Source organism: Protopterus annectens, chromosome 1.part1, assembly GCF_019279795.1.
Source record: "Protopterus annectens isolate FY-2018-M chromosome 1.part1, PAN1.0, whole genome shotgun sequence".
NCBI lineage: Eukaryota > Metazoa > Chordata > Ceratodontiformes > Protopteridae > Protopterus > Protopterus annectens.
The window spans coordinates 1,368,222,887-1,368,237,732 of NC_056726.1; positions in this window are offsets into that span (position 1 = coordinate 1,368,222,887).

Here is a 14,846-nt window from a genome sequence, read left to right on the forward strand (position 1 = left end):
CCAGTGTCTGTCTGCCTGGGATGACATGCTTGACAAGCCACGCTGCTTTGCAAGGGACAGCTTGCACCTGTCACCCTGGGATTCCGGATATTGGCTAAGGCTCTTGCCACCCCATAGTGCCTTTTTTAGGCAAGGCTCAAATTCTAAACCTACCACCCTAGAAAACAAAAATGGGAAGAAACTGAGGGTAATGCTGCTCAATGCCAGAAGTCTAAATCTCAAAATGCATGCACTCAAGGCCCTTCTCAGTATGGAGAACATCGATGTGTGTGCTGTAACTGAAACCTGGTTCAAGGCTCCTGAGAGCACCCCGGCACTATTAGGTTTTACCTCATATCATGCGTTCCGGCCCCAAAACCCGGACCACACCACAAAAGGAGGGGGTGTATCCATATTCATAAAGGATACCCACACCTCCAGGTTGGTGGCAACACATGAAGCTTCGGAAATCATCCAGGTGCAACTAACCATAGGCAAAACTGCTCTACAAATTGTAGCATGCTACAGGCCACCCTCTCAAACTCAGGAACCCCACACAGCCTTCCTGAAGACACTGAAGGGTATAAATGTAGCTCCAAACACCATCATATTGGGTGACTTCAACTACCCTAATATAGACTGGGAACATTACTCAAGCCCTAACTATCTAGCCCAACGGTTCCTGGAGTTCATAAATTCAAATGCCATGGAACAGCTAGTCACTGTTCCCACAAGAGGAGAAAATATACTAGATCTCATTATCACAAACATGGGGACAAAATGCTCCACACCGGAAGTATAACCCTCATTGGTGAGATCTGATCATGAACTAATCTCACTGGAAATCCACATCCCGCTCCCACCCTAAACAAAAAAGACCACAGTGAAGAACTTCTCTAAAGCAAACTCCACACTACTCAAGACTGGTGTGGTATCCTTCAAGGCCTCTGAGCCAGTGGAAACCACAACCCAAGCTGCGGAAGCCTTTACAAATGCCTTCTATGAACACCTCCAGGACTGCATGGATCAGGCAATCCCAAATAAAACCAAGACTCTTTCCACAAAGGGCAAACGTCCAGTCTGGTGGACCCCAGCCATTAACAAACTTTACAATAAGAGGAGAAAGCTATTACATGATAGAACAAAATCCATAAAAGGAAGTCACCCTGATCATTATTAGTAAAAGATACGAGCACTCATAAAATCAACTAAGGCCAATTTTGAGAGAAAAATTGCCATGGATTCAAAGGACAATCATAAGGCCTTTTTCAGCTATGTTAGGAACCTGGGTGGAAACTCCCAGATATGCTCAGAATTAGTCCAAAATGTTACAAAAATCACTGAACCCACAGACATTGCCAACATACTGGCAGACAGGTTCAGTGCAAACTTCACCCCTCCTAAAAGAGAGATAACTATCCCAGCGGAGTGTAGCCTCCCAGACATCTCAAATGCACAGGTGAAAGCTGCTCTCTCTAAAGCTAAAAACACAGCATCAATGGGACCGGATGGTGTCCCCGGCTGTGTGCTACATGAGCTAAATGAGGAATTAAACCTGCACATAAGGCAGCTGTTTAATCTCAGCCTTACCACAGGATATGTGCCCAAGGAGTGGTGTACGGCAGTTGTGGTCCCACTCCATAAAGGCGGTGCGTCTACGGACCCTGGTAATTACCGCCACATAAGCTTAACAAGTCTAGTCTGCAAAGCTATGGAGAGGATCATAATGGAGCTCATAAACAAAGATATAGGGGACTTGCAGACATTGGACCTGACCCAGTTTGGCTTCATCAAGGGCAGATCATGCCTTTTGAACTTGGTTGACTTCTTCGAAACCATCATCAAGGCCATTGATGAGGGAAAGGCAGTCCATACAGCCTACCTTGACCTTGCAAAGGCTTTCGACACAATACCCCACTCGGGTATTGTAGAAAAACTTACCAGCTTAAATGTAAACCCATATGTCACAAGATGGGTTGCAAACTGGCTTAAGGACAGAACCCACAGGGTTAGAGTTGCTGGCGCTATGTCAGACTCCAAGCCGGTCACAAGTGGTGTCCCACAGGGCTCGGTCCTTGGCCCCTATTGTTCGGCATCTACTTCTCAGAAGTACAGGCCAGCATGGGAGGACTTTGGCTAACAAAGTTTGCAGACGACTGCAAACTGGGCCATAGTAGAAAGTGCATCGGACACGGATATCCTTCAGAAGGGACTCACGGAAACAGATAGCTGGTGCCAGAGCCATGGCCTGAAGTTAAACACCAAAAAATGTATAGTCATACCCTTCGGGAAAAACAAGGTAACCCCAAGCTACCATATAGGTGGCAATCCACTAAGCACAGAAGAGGTTATCAGGGACCTGGGGACCCAGGTTGACAGTGGCCTTTCTTTTGACACTCACGTTGCTAAAGTGGTTAGAAAGACCTTCTACATTGCCCACCTGATCATGAAGGGATTCACATCCAGATCTAGTGAAGTTATTGTTCCCCTGTACTCTCCACTTATCAGACCAATGATCGAGTACAATGCCCCATTCGGGATGTATCTCACCCGACATCTGCAGCAATTGGAGAGACCCCAAAAGTTCCTCACCAAAAGGATAAAGGGACTCCAAAATCTGTCATATGCTGCCAGATTGAAGAAACTCCATCTCTATTCAGTCGCATACCATCTGCTCAGAGGTGACATGTGCCTGACATACAAGGCCATGTCCAACCCGGAATTAATGGACATGCTCCACCTCAAAAAATCCAAATCCACCAAAACCACTAGAGCAAGCGACTTAAACCTTAGCACAGATATAAATAGGATGTGCTGGAGGGATAGATTTATCACTCAGAGACTTCCTATGCTGTGGAATAAAATCTCGGTCCATGTGAGGCAGAGCATCTTGCTGGCTCTGCTCAAGAGAAATCTCGACCTGTGGATGGGAGATCGTAGGTTTACCCCGGGAATCATCTCTGTGTCACTGCTGGACAGAGGCACAGCAAACTAATGGGCACAGTATTTTTTCATATAAGGGGTGGCGTAAGCCACAAAACTTTGGGCTAGGCTTATAAATGCCTTAGGGCAGATAGCCTAGTATAAACCTATGAACCTATGAACCTATATATATATATATATATATATATATATATATATATATATATATATATATATATATATGTCAGTGTGTTGAATGGCAATTTGTGTGTTCAGATAAGTAAGTATTGTATGAATGCTGAGAGTCACTTTGTTCCAAAAGAAGAAATTCAAATATTTTTATTGAGGCAAGTGGGATTGGATTTAGAGTGTGTGCATAATTTTGGAAATTATGATTAGGACTAGGTAAGGGGATAGATTTTTTGTGCATGTTTGTCAGTGTTTGTTGGCTGGGGTTAGAGTGAGGCCAAGGTAAGATAATTATTTTGAAAAAACCAAAGACGCCACAGGAACACCAGCAACATAAAACCAAGCGATATTTAATTTATCCACAGTTAAAACAATAATGCAACACAACCACTGCTATCCTCTGTAAAAAATTAGAACAAATTGGTGTGGTATAAAGCGCTTTTCATCTGCCCAATTAAGCAAACCTCTTCAGATACAAACACACCATAAATGCGGTACTTTAAATATGCTGTTTGTGATCACATGGTTAAAAATTCACTACAAATTACCACTTTGTTGCTCCAATAGTTATTTCTTATATGTTAATATCTAAATAAAATGTGAATCATTAAGCAGTACCCACGTTATGCAAACTATATGAACTTTAAAAATCATTATATACTAAAATACCCAAACTAAGTTGTGTGAACACTAAATAATAACTAATCCATAACTGTGATGTTCGGTGATGGTAACAGCTCGCACTAGTATTGTGCGAAAATGTCAGTATCTAAACCCACTAATAAACTAATGCTTTATTATGTGTATTAGCAATTAGACAGCAAACTTATACGTGCATTTAATATATTATATATTCAACATTTTATTCACTATGTTTTATATATTTTATAATTTTATGTATTTGTGTATTATGATGTTACGTTATTAATGATGATAAAATACTGATGATACTGCATCTATACTAACACAAATATGAATACATATGAATAAGTTGATGTAAAATTTATATAAAAATTAATGTAAAAATTATTATAAAAATTAATATGAAGAACAAAAAAAAAACTGCTGTTTATTCTGTTAATGTAGTAGTATGTAACTACTGTATATTTACTTCTACTGAGCCAAAACCACATTTTAATTTTAATGTACTAAATGAGATTCATTTAGTCTTAATAGTCTACCAAAATCTGATCTAAGTTAAATTACATTAAGAAAAGGGGAAGGACAGGAAAAACAGGAGTTTTTACTTTGATATAGTAGTATGTAACTACCTCATATTTACTCCTATTATTGACGCAGCCAGTTTCTTAATTTTAATATACAAGTTAATGAGCATAATTCATTTAAACCTGGTGGTTTACACGCATCTAATCTAAGTTGTCATAATAATTCTACTTTCTCTAACTGTAGAGATTTTGAACCTCCGTTTATCATAGTTTGTACTTTGTTTTCCTGATCTAATATTTGTTCAATGATTTTGAACTTGAATGGGTGATTGGCATACTCCATACAATGTTTTGCCAAGGCATTGTCTTGTTTACATCTACTAATTGCATACTTATGGTCATAAATTCTGTCTCATAATCTCCTATCAGTTTTGCCCACATAGAAGTAAAATTCTCTTGACACAACAGTTAATGATAATACTGACAGTTGATGGAAGCGATACCTCTTTCCTCCTCTATGTACAAATTAAAGAATGCATTCTATAAATTAGCACAAGGTAAAAACAACATAATACAGTATAACCAAGTTGTATAGATAAGTACTTATGCAGTATTTTGTGCCTGTTTCGCTTCATGTATTATGTACAAGAAAATGTTGGTAAAGAGATATGATTAGTAAATACTTAGATAAGAATATACGAACTTGATGTCAGAGTCCTTGTATTATCTTCTAGAAATGTTTTAGCCATAAACAGCATGGCTAACTTATCAGCAGTATCTATCATTTAGCAGTTTATATAAGTTTTAGTTACATACTTTCTGATATGTAGGTCAATTTTTAATTGATTATTCTGTCCATCTCAAAGAATGCTGGCAAACTGTAACTCATCAGTCATGATGTTATCAATTCAGATTACTACTACTTTGTTTTACTGGATGAGCTCTTTCTATCTGGGTAGCAGTGATGAATATCAAAGGATGAATATCAGAGGATTACACAGTAGCAGAGCTATGAAAAATGACTGGGGGGTATTAAGATATTGCCCAAATTGTTCTGCCATGCTTAGGCTAATGAAAACATTCTGGAATTCTGTAGCTGATCGTCTAGAGGGAGAAGCTTAACACACTATATTACCTTTGAATTCCCATTGTGACTGGCCATTTCATTTATGTAGAGTATGAATGTAAGAGGTCCAAGTACTGAACCTTGCCAGACACTTATGCTTACTGCAGATGAGATGTAATGCAATAGAGATGTTACTCCTCAGAACTGGCATTCTTCACTTAAATAATTAAAGAACAAGTGACTCCTGCATTTACAGAGCAGAAAGAAGTTCTGAGTGAGAAATAGTGCTGCAAGTTTTAGAAAAGTCAGTACAGTTGCATAAACAGACTTGATCAAGTTAAGCTCATTATCAATGTATACTCTAAGGTCATGACGTACCATATAATGTTGTGGCATTGATGTAAAATATACTAACAAGTGGAAATAGTAATAGAAGTTGCAGAACCTGCTTGTGTGAAAATTTTTCAAGGATTTCTGAGAAAACACATAGTAATGAGATAAGGCGATAATTTTGAGGGGAAATTGATTGATTACGATTGTGGAAAGAGGCTGCAGATGGAGGTATATCTGGCTGATTTGACATCTGGTTCTGCTCCCCAGTCTGGTATTCCTGAACATTAAATCAAGGAATAAATCAGAAAAAAAAAAGAAGCACCAGGTACATCACACCATTATGTTCATTGTGAATGCTGCAAGAAAAGTGCATTCACTGATCTGGTGGTCCTTCCTTCTCTCTTAAGGAGGTGCACCAGGTCCATGTCACCCACTCATGTTCAGTGTGAAATGCACAAAAAATGTGCTCTTACCAGGCACTCCTACGGTCTCTCTTAGGAAGGAGTACTAGTTCCTATAATAGTATCCTTTGGAAAGTCATCCACCCCTGGTAGCTATTATATTGACATCACAAACTCTTAGAGTTGACCTAGTAGTCAGGGACTTAGGGACACACATAGACAGTAATCTAGCCTTTGACCATCACGTCTACAGTGGTGATGAAATCTTTCTTTGTTGCGCAACTTATAAACAAAGATATGGCATCTAAGTCCAATTAAGTCATTGTTCCACTGTATTGGGCATTTATCAGACCTATTGTTGAGTACAATGCCCCCTTTGGTATGTACCTAACCAGGCATATCCAACAATTGGAACATCCACAGAGGTTCCTCACTAAGAGAATACAGGGCATAAATAAAATGTCCTACGCAGACTGCCTCAAGGTCCTATCCATGTATTCTGTCTCCTACAGGCTTTTGATGAGAGATCTATGCCTGGCATACAGGATGTTGTCAGACCCACTCTGATGGACCTTCTACACATCCACAAAACAAACAGCACCAGTATTACAAATTCTAAAGACTTAAACCTTGCATGTGATATAAATAGAACCTGTTAGATAGATAGGTATGTATCCCACAGACTACCAAGTCTATGGAACAGGCTCCCCATCCATGTGAAGCAGAGTTCCTCCCTAACCCAATTCAAATGCAACTTGGACAATTGGATGGGAAACCAGAAATTCATCCCTCGTTTGGCACATATGTCTCTAATGGTTACAGGTAACCTGTAAATGGTTCATCTCCCAGGCCCATGCTTACACTTATCAAGGGTAACATAATTTGTCATATATACAGGATGCATGGCTAGGTTTAAAAAGGCCCTTTTGGTTGTTAGCCTAGTAAACACCTATGAACTTATGAACCTATATGCCCTACTCTTGTCTTTACTTCAGGAGAGGCCAGTTGTTCTCCCTAACACCTTGTGCCTGTGGTGGCTGCCCCTTTGCCCCACTCTAGCTATACTTCTGCCAGCAAGTGTTTGTTTCCTGCAGCTAAGTATTTTGCCTTCTTTTGACATTATCAGAATTAAGGTTGTTTACAAGATAGCTAAACTTAAGACTACTGTATGGTAATAACAGCAATGTGAGTAAACAGAATATAACAGCAATATTACTATACAACATATAAAGGCAATGAGTACAGTCACTCCATTTAGTAATCCACTAATATCAGCATTTGAAATGGCATGTAAAAATGAGATTTATGAATTGTTAAATACTAAACAATAGAATATATATAGCAACTTGAGTTATGGTGAAAAAGTCGATAACAGCCTCTTACTGAAAATAAGAACATTGTAATTAAAAATGCAGATAAGGGAGGGTGTATATTAGTGTTGAATGCTGATGATTACAATAAGATAACATTCACCATGCTGGCAGATGCATTCAATTATAAAAGTACACAGAATAGAAGTGATAAATATAATTAGTAAGGTGAAGACTGACGTATAACATTTGCATTTGAATGGAGAAATTACATTAGAAACACTTGATTTTTATACCTCTGAACCAAGATACCTATATTTTACAATGTTCCTAAAATATATACATCCATAATTAACCCACCAATGTGACCTGCTGTTTTAGGTAGGGGGTGGGTAACTGAACCCATATCTAAGTAATTAGAACATAAATTAAAAGATACATTAACAACTAGGGCAAGCTATATAAAATATTTGTCAGAATTTTGAAACAGTTACATGCTTGGTCAACTCTTACTATTGTAAATGATTGTTATTTTGTAATCATGGGTCTAGATTCACTTTTACATCAATTCCGAATCACATAGGTATTAAATCATTTAGGAAATAGATTAGTAATGACCTAAGATTAGTACAGTCGAATATCAATGCAATATGTGATTTGTTGCATCTTATATTGACCAATCATATTTTTATTGTTAGTATAAATTTTATAGGCAAGAAAAAGGTACATCTATGGGTATACCAGTAGCTATATGGGAGAATTAACATATATTGTTAGATGTTAACACCTTTTTAAACAAATTTACTTTTTGTAAAAGGTTTGTGAATGTTATATTATATTGAAAGGAACACCATTATCACTAGACAGTTTTAGTAAATACTTACACAGTACTGTAGACATTTTACCTTTTAAGAAAGAAATGCATTGCTGTAGTATAGATTTTTTAGATGTTACAGTTAAGAAGACAGAATCAGAACAATCAGAGACTTAGCAGTATAAGAAAGCAGTGAAGAGAAACACATATCTGCACTGTAGTAGCACATGCTAAAGGGACAAATGTTAAGAGTGAACAGTTTGAATAATCAAGATAGAAACATGAAAAGACAGTTACAAGATATGGTTAATGGCTTTGTTGATAGAGGTTATGATCCCTATAAGTTACAACAACATGTGACTAGTATTAGACAGAATAGAGAAGGCCAAGTGTGATATCTGTAAAGCATTTTACATTGGAAAAATGAACAGAAAATTAAAGGAATGCATACAAGATCACTTATTGAACTTTAGATGGCATAAAGAGACAAATACCAAATATACAGGCATATTGGGGATAGAGATACACAACATATTTTTAAATTCTGGTTTTTGCAAGTACTGGATGAACCACTTGGGGAAGGTATTATTACACTTACAAAGAATGCAGAATATAGATGGATTAACATATTTAGAGCATATAGACATCCTGGTCTAAATGGTACTGTTAGTATTAAACCCATATTGAAAGAATTGCATAATCATGTTAAATAGGATCATAGGATCATAAGAGGTTACTAGGCTATTATCCCTGAGGCCCTTATACGCCTAGCCAAGAGTTTAGCCCATGTTTAGACAAGTCAGTACCTGATGCCCCTGTCCAGCATGGACATGGGTAGTATCAGGGGTAGATTTTCTATTTCCCATCCAGTTATCCAGGTTGCGCTTGAAAAAGGGTAAAGATGTACTCTGCTTGATATGGAGAGGGAGTCTATTCCATAGATGGGGGAGTTTCTGGGACAAAAATCTGTCCTGCCAAAAAGTCCTGTTGATGTCACAGACCAGGTTGAGGTCAGACGTGTGACTCGAGTGGAGCTTGACTTGTGGATATGCAGCAGTCCCATCAAGGTGGGATCTGTGATTACCTTGTATGCCAGACAGAGGTCACCTCTGAGGAGTCTGTATGAAACTGAGTAGAGAGATAGGGCTTTTATCTGTGTATAGTAGATGTTTGAGGCCCTGGATTCCCCTGGTGATGAACTTCTGCGGTCTTTCCAGCTGCTCCATATGCTTTGTGAGATAAATGCTGAAAGGGGCATTGTACTCAATAATAGGCCTTTTAACAGAAGAATACAGGGATGCTATGACCTCCTTGTCCCTGGATGAGATATGCTTACTTATGAGGTGGGTCATGTAGAAGATTTCTGTACAATAGAAGCAACATGGTGGTCAAAAGTCAGGTTGCTATCAACCAGGGTGCTCAAATCCTTCATGACTGATTGCATGCTGAGGACATTGTTATTAATGTGATAATTTGTGGGGACGTCACTCTCCCCAAAGGGGATGATGATGCATTTTTTTGGTATTCAGCTTGAGGGCATGTTTCTGGCACCAGTCATTTTTCTGAGAGAGAACCTTTTGGAGGATGTCCACATCACTAGGGGAACTGATGACAGCACCCAGCTTGCAGTCATCTGCAAACCTGGTGAGACATAACTCAATGGTTTTGGCCCTGTACCTCAGGAAAGTATATCCCAAATAACAGAGGCCCCAAGACTGAACCCTGGGGTATGCTGCTTGTTACGGGTTTACTGCTTGAGGTGGCTACTCTGTTTTGACTAGGTGGGTTCTATCAGTGAGACAGTTTGCTAGACCACATAGTTTTAAGAAGTATCATTGATTAATTAGTCAATTATGATCATGCGATTTTAATAGTATATATAGGATGTACAAATATATTGTGACTTTTTATTGCCTGATATGACATTGTATGTGAAACGTTAAAAGCTTGCATTATTAAATTCCTAATTTTTAGTTTCACAACATTTGTTCCAGATTTCTTTTGTTTTTTTTGTTGTATAATTATTAAGAAATCTAGCAGGAAATTATCTAGTGCAGATAATCCTGGTTTTAGTATGCTGCGTAGTTTGAGAATGTTATTGGTTCAAATAGTTTGTTAAATGCAGACATATTTGGAAATCAGACTAAGAGAGCTGCCAGCATCAGTATATAGGCTACAAATATTTTTTTATAAAAGAGTCATGAAAGTGCTTAAAATATTCATTGGTAATTAAAGTAATATCAAATTACTGGAAAAATTGATCTGGCCTGTGGTTAGGGTGAAACTGTTCTGAACAGTTTTGAAGAATGTTTGAGTTTTATATCTAGATCTATATAACTATATCTATAATTATATGTACATTTTTGTTGCCATGTTTGCCATTATGAACTGCCCACTTTCTTTACTGCTTACCGTTACCAAACTGCATAGGTCAGAGAGACAGGACACACAGGAGTTTCTGTCTGTGATATTTGCTGAAGAATTTTATGCTTTATCCAAAATGGAGTGATCTTGGAGTGAGAAGTTGTTGTTATCTCAATTAATATGCAATGAACTACCAAGAAACATGTTTCTTTTTTCACTCCCTCCCACCCAATACAGTGCTGGCACTTTGTTTTTGTTCTTGTGTTACCAGCACCCCATCTGCATGGGTACACTTATAGTTCCTTAAAAATAAAACTTTTGTATTCAGTCAGATTTAACAAACATTTACATTTCAGACTTCATATCTTTCAAAAAAGACATGCTAATGGAAAATATGTTATATTCTATCATCTTTCTAAGTTTATAAGAACAATATTTAAAATATGTCTCTGTTTTTTGGGTCTTTGTCTCCTCATTATTTTTGGCTTTGTCCAGAATTCTTGCACTAAGAATTCAAGATTTATGGAAGTAGCACCAACAGTTGCCTTTGCCTCTGCACCATTAGTCTGTTGAAATATAGTTTTGCCAATTATTCATGTACACTTCTGTACCTTTTGTTATTAAATACCTTTTAATATAATAATGCACATGCATCACAAAAGAAGAAACTAAATGCAACATCGCACAAAAGTAAAGGACTCCCTAACTAGATGTATACACTTTATGAACAGAATGCCCACATTTTAATAAACCATTGTATTAAAATCTACCAAATATCCTACATAAAGGGATACTATCCCTTATCATTCAGGATTACATCCAAAATTCTACTAAAAGTTAAAGAATGACAGCTATTTCTTTTCTAAGTTACATAAAAAGTTTGTATTTCACTTTAAATAACATTTTTGCATTCCATTTTGCTTTTTAGTATGCCTCAGAAGTTTTTTCTTTTCATATGATTCTATTTGTTTGATCAAGTATGTCCACATAATGGAGTACCTGTAAAAAATATTAATAAATAACTAAAGATTATTAGCAGTTTATAATAAAATGACACAATAAATTAAAATAAGAAATGTTTCAAATACAGGAATAACCTATAAACTTCAGATTTTATTATTTTTATCAGAAGGTTTCTAAGATAAACATTACTTTAACAAGTTAAATGTATTCAAGTACTGATCTATAATGCAATGCAAAACTGCAAATGACCTTATGTGTCATAATCTAAAATTATATGAAGACTTATAACCTTAAAAAAATTATGGAAAAATATTCACTTTAAACCAAGTATATAAATAAGAAAAGTATAATGCATTCACATGTTTACTCCTGCTTCTTCCAGCACTTATGGGTTTTGTCACACATATGACTACTCAGCTGTCAATGCTCATTTTATTATTATAATAGCTTCAGAGTGTAAAATGCTTTTATATTTTTAAAAAATGGTTCTGCTACTTAAGTCACCTAAGTTGAATAATATGAAACAAAAAGAAGCACAGGTAATCATGAGAGATAGGTCTTATTTATTTGACTGCATTTTTGAAAATTAAAATATTAATGTTGTAAAAATTCCTCATCTAGATTTTCAAGAAAGTAGCCTGTCAAGCACATAAGCTATGGAGTTTTATTTATTTATCCCTTGTTGACTGGATTAATCCCACTAGGCTAGTAGTCACTTTTGAGTGGAGAGTTCTGGAGCTATTTAAACAGCTAGAGAAAAGTTGTCCATAGCATCAGTGAACTTATCCTAGTTACACAAATCAAATGAACAAAAATCCAACTAATAACCACACCAAAAAAGTGGTGTTTTAATATGAATCCACTTATCATTAAGTGCATACACATTTATTTTCATACTGTTTTATGTATTTGTTTTTAGTTTAAGCACTTGGTTCTATATGCACAATTTTAACTGTTTTATTGTTTTATTAAACTGATTCATTTATTGGATGTCACATGATTAGCTTGAAATGTATTTCAATGGCTTGTGTTTTAATAATGGCTGTTCTGAAGAAGTCCCACTTGGGGACAAAAATGCTTAAATGTCTGTAATAAACATGTGGAGTCTGATCTGGACTTTTGCTCTTTTTTCCACTTTTTTGGTCAGTGTGAACTTCCCCTACTTGTATCAGTGAGGGAAGAGACTGGGCATTACACATCCTGACTTCCTGTTTCCTGTCCAGGTTTGCAGAAAGCCAGGAGGAACAGGGAGAAACATAACTGCTGACAGCCAAGGCAATTTGGAAGTTAAATGTGTTGAAAATGAAGAAAAAATGGTAGATTTACTACCAGAAATGTTTTCAGGTGATATGAAAGCAGAGAAAATGTCTGTAGATGCTGAGGAGATTGGGAAAGAGATGGAACTAAATGCAGTGGTGGAGATGGATTCAAAAGAAAATTTCCAGTAAAACCTGAAACAGAAGAAATGGCATAAAAATGTCTTATTTCAACCATCCAGCTGGGAGGGTTGCAGGATTAGTATCTGGAGGAGCTAGATAATCAGAGTGAGCCAGAAAGTGGAACTGCTATATCATAGAGTGACATTATGGATAAAAAATAGAAATGGAAGAAAAAGAGAAGGAAAAAGAGTCAGAGAAGGTTCCAGAAAAAAAGTTCTATGCTCAAACAGTGGAAGAAGGATCTAAGGAGAAGACAGAGATGAAGGAAGTAAAGAAAAATATGTTGTTTAGGTGACCAGTAAAAAAGAAAAAGGCCTGGACAGATATGAGGTATAGGAGAATGTTATTATACCTCTGGGAGTAAAAGTTGAAGAGGTAACAGCTTTCATTTTAATTAACAAAGAATTTTTTTTGTGGATATGGAAAACTTTTTGGAAGCTTATGGAAAAAAGAAACAGACTTTTCATGGTCAGAATATGTTGTGCGAGCCTTTTTCGGGCAAAAAAAATCTTGATTCAGTTTAGAACTGAAGGGGGAGCAAAAGAACTAAGAATATTTGTTGATAATATTTAAAGTAGTGGAGGACACTACTAAAATGTATGATGAAACAGAGTTATGGAATGGGGGTTGGAAATGTGGAATAATTTTAAAAATGGAAAATGACAATATGATGCATATACCTAGTATTATTGAAGTGTATGGTAATAGAGGTTTTGTGAGGTACAGTGGGCAACCAAAGACTTGTTATTTTTGTGGAAAAAGTGATCATTTAATTAATGAATGTGACAAAAAAGATGTTATTTATTTGGTCAGACCGGTCATAATGCAAAGAAATGTGAAGTGAAATGCAAGAAATCTGGCAATACAGGATATTCAGTTAGAATGTGAAGTAAAAATACAAGAAAATGAAAAAGAAAATGAAAATTAAATTATACAAGAAAAATGGTTAGAAAAGAATGCTATATAAGAACACACAGCAAGAAAAAAAAACATAGAAATGTTATTTAAATTTAAAATGAAAGAAAAAGAGAAAGAAAAAGAAAGAAAGACAGATGAAACAAGTGAAAAAGAGTCAGAGTGGCATATAGTAAAAGCCAAGAAAAATTTAATAGGAAAGAGAGTTAGGGAAAGAAAATGTATAATGTTAAGAGAGAATAAGAAAGGTAAAGGATAAGAAGACTATTTTAATAACTGTTCTTTAAAGCTGAAAATATTAGATTTCAACATGAACAGTATGAAGAATATTAAGAAAAGAGTTAGTAGTTTACAACGGTGCGCTGCTGTAGATGATCAAGTAATAGTGTTAGAAGATGTTAGAATGCTAACAGAAGAAGAACGAAGAAGAAACATAAAAAACTTTGGAGTGGTACTGTTATTTGGAATATAGGCAAAAAGCATGTTCAGATACATATATACTATGCCAAAAAAATATATAAAATATTAGATGTTACAAAAGTAGAACTGGGTCAAATAACTGTACAATATATATGATCGAAAATATGTGTATAGACTAATAGTTTTATATGCATATGTGACAAAAAAGAAAGAGAAACAACATTTAAAAGTATACCTAATTATATCTGTGTGAACATGGATATATATCTGCAGCTCTTGTATTGTTTGCAATTACATGCATAAAGGTGCAGACTTTGTTTTCAACACTGCAATTTTACAGTTCATCACTACAGATATTTTGATTGCCATAGCTTGAATGTTGTTTACGCAAGGATATGTGGCAAATGTAGCAGTTTCCACATAGGTAAAACTTCTCAGAAATTTTCCAACAGAATAAAAGAACATTGTGCAGCTATCCACAACAAGGACTTGAAAAATGTATTAAGTAAAGACAGTTTGTATTGCACAGGGTTCAGAAAATTTTAATTCATAGTGTTAGAACAAG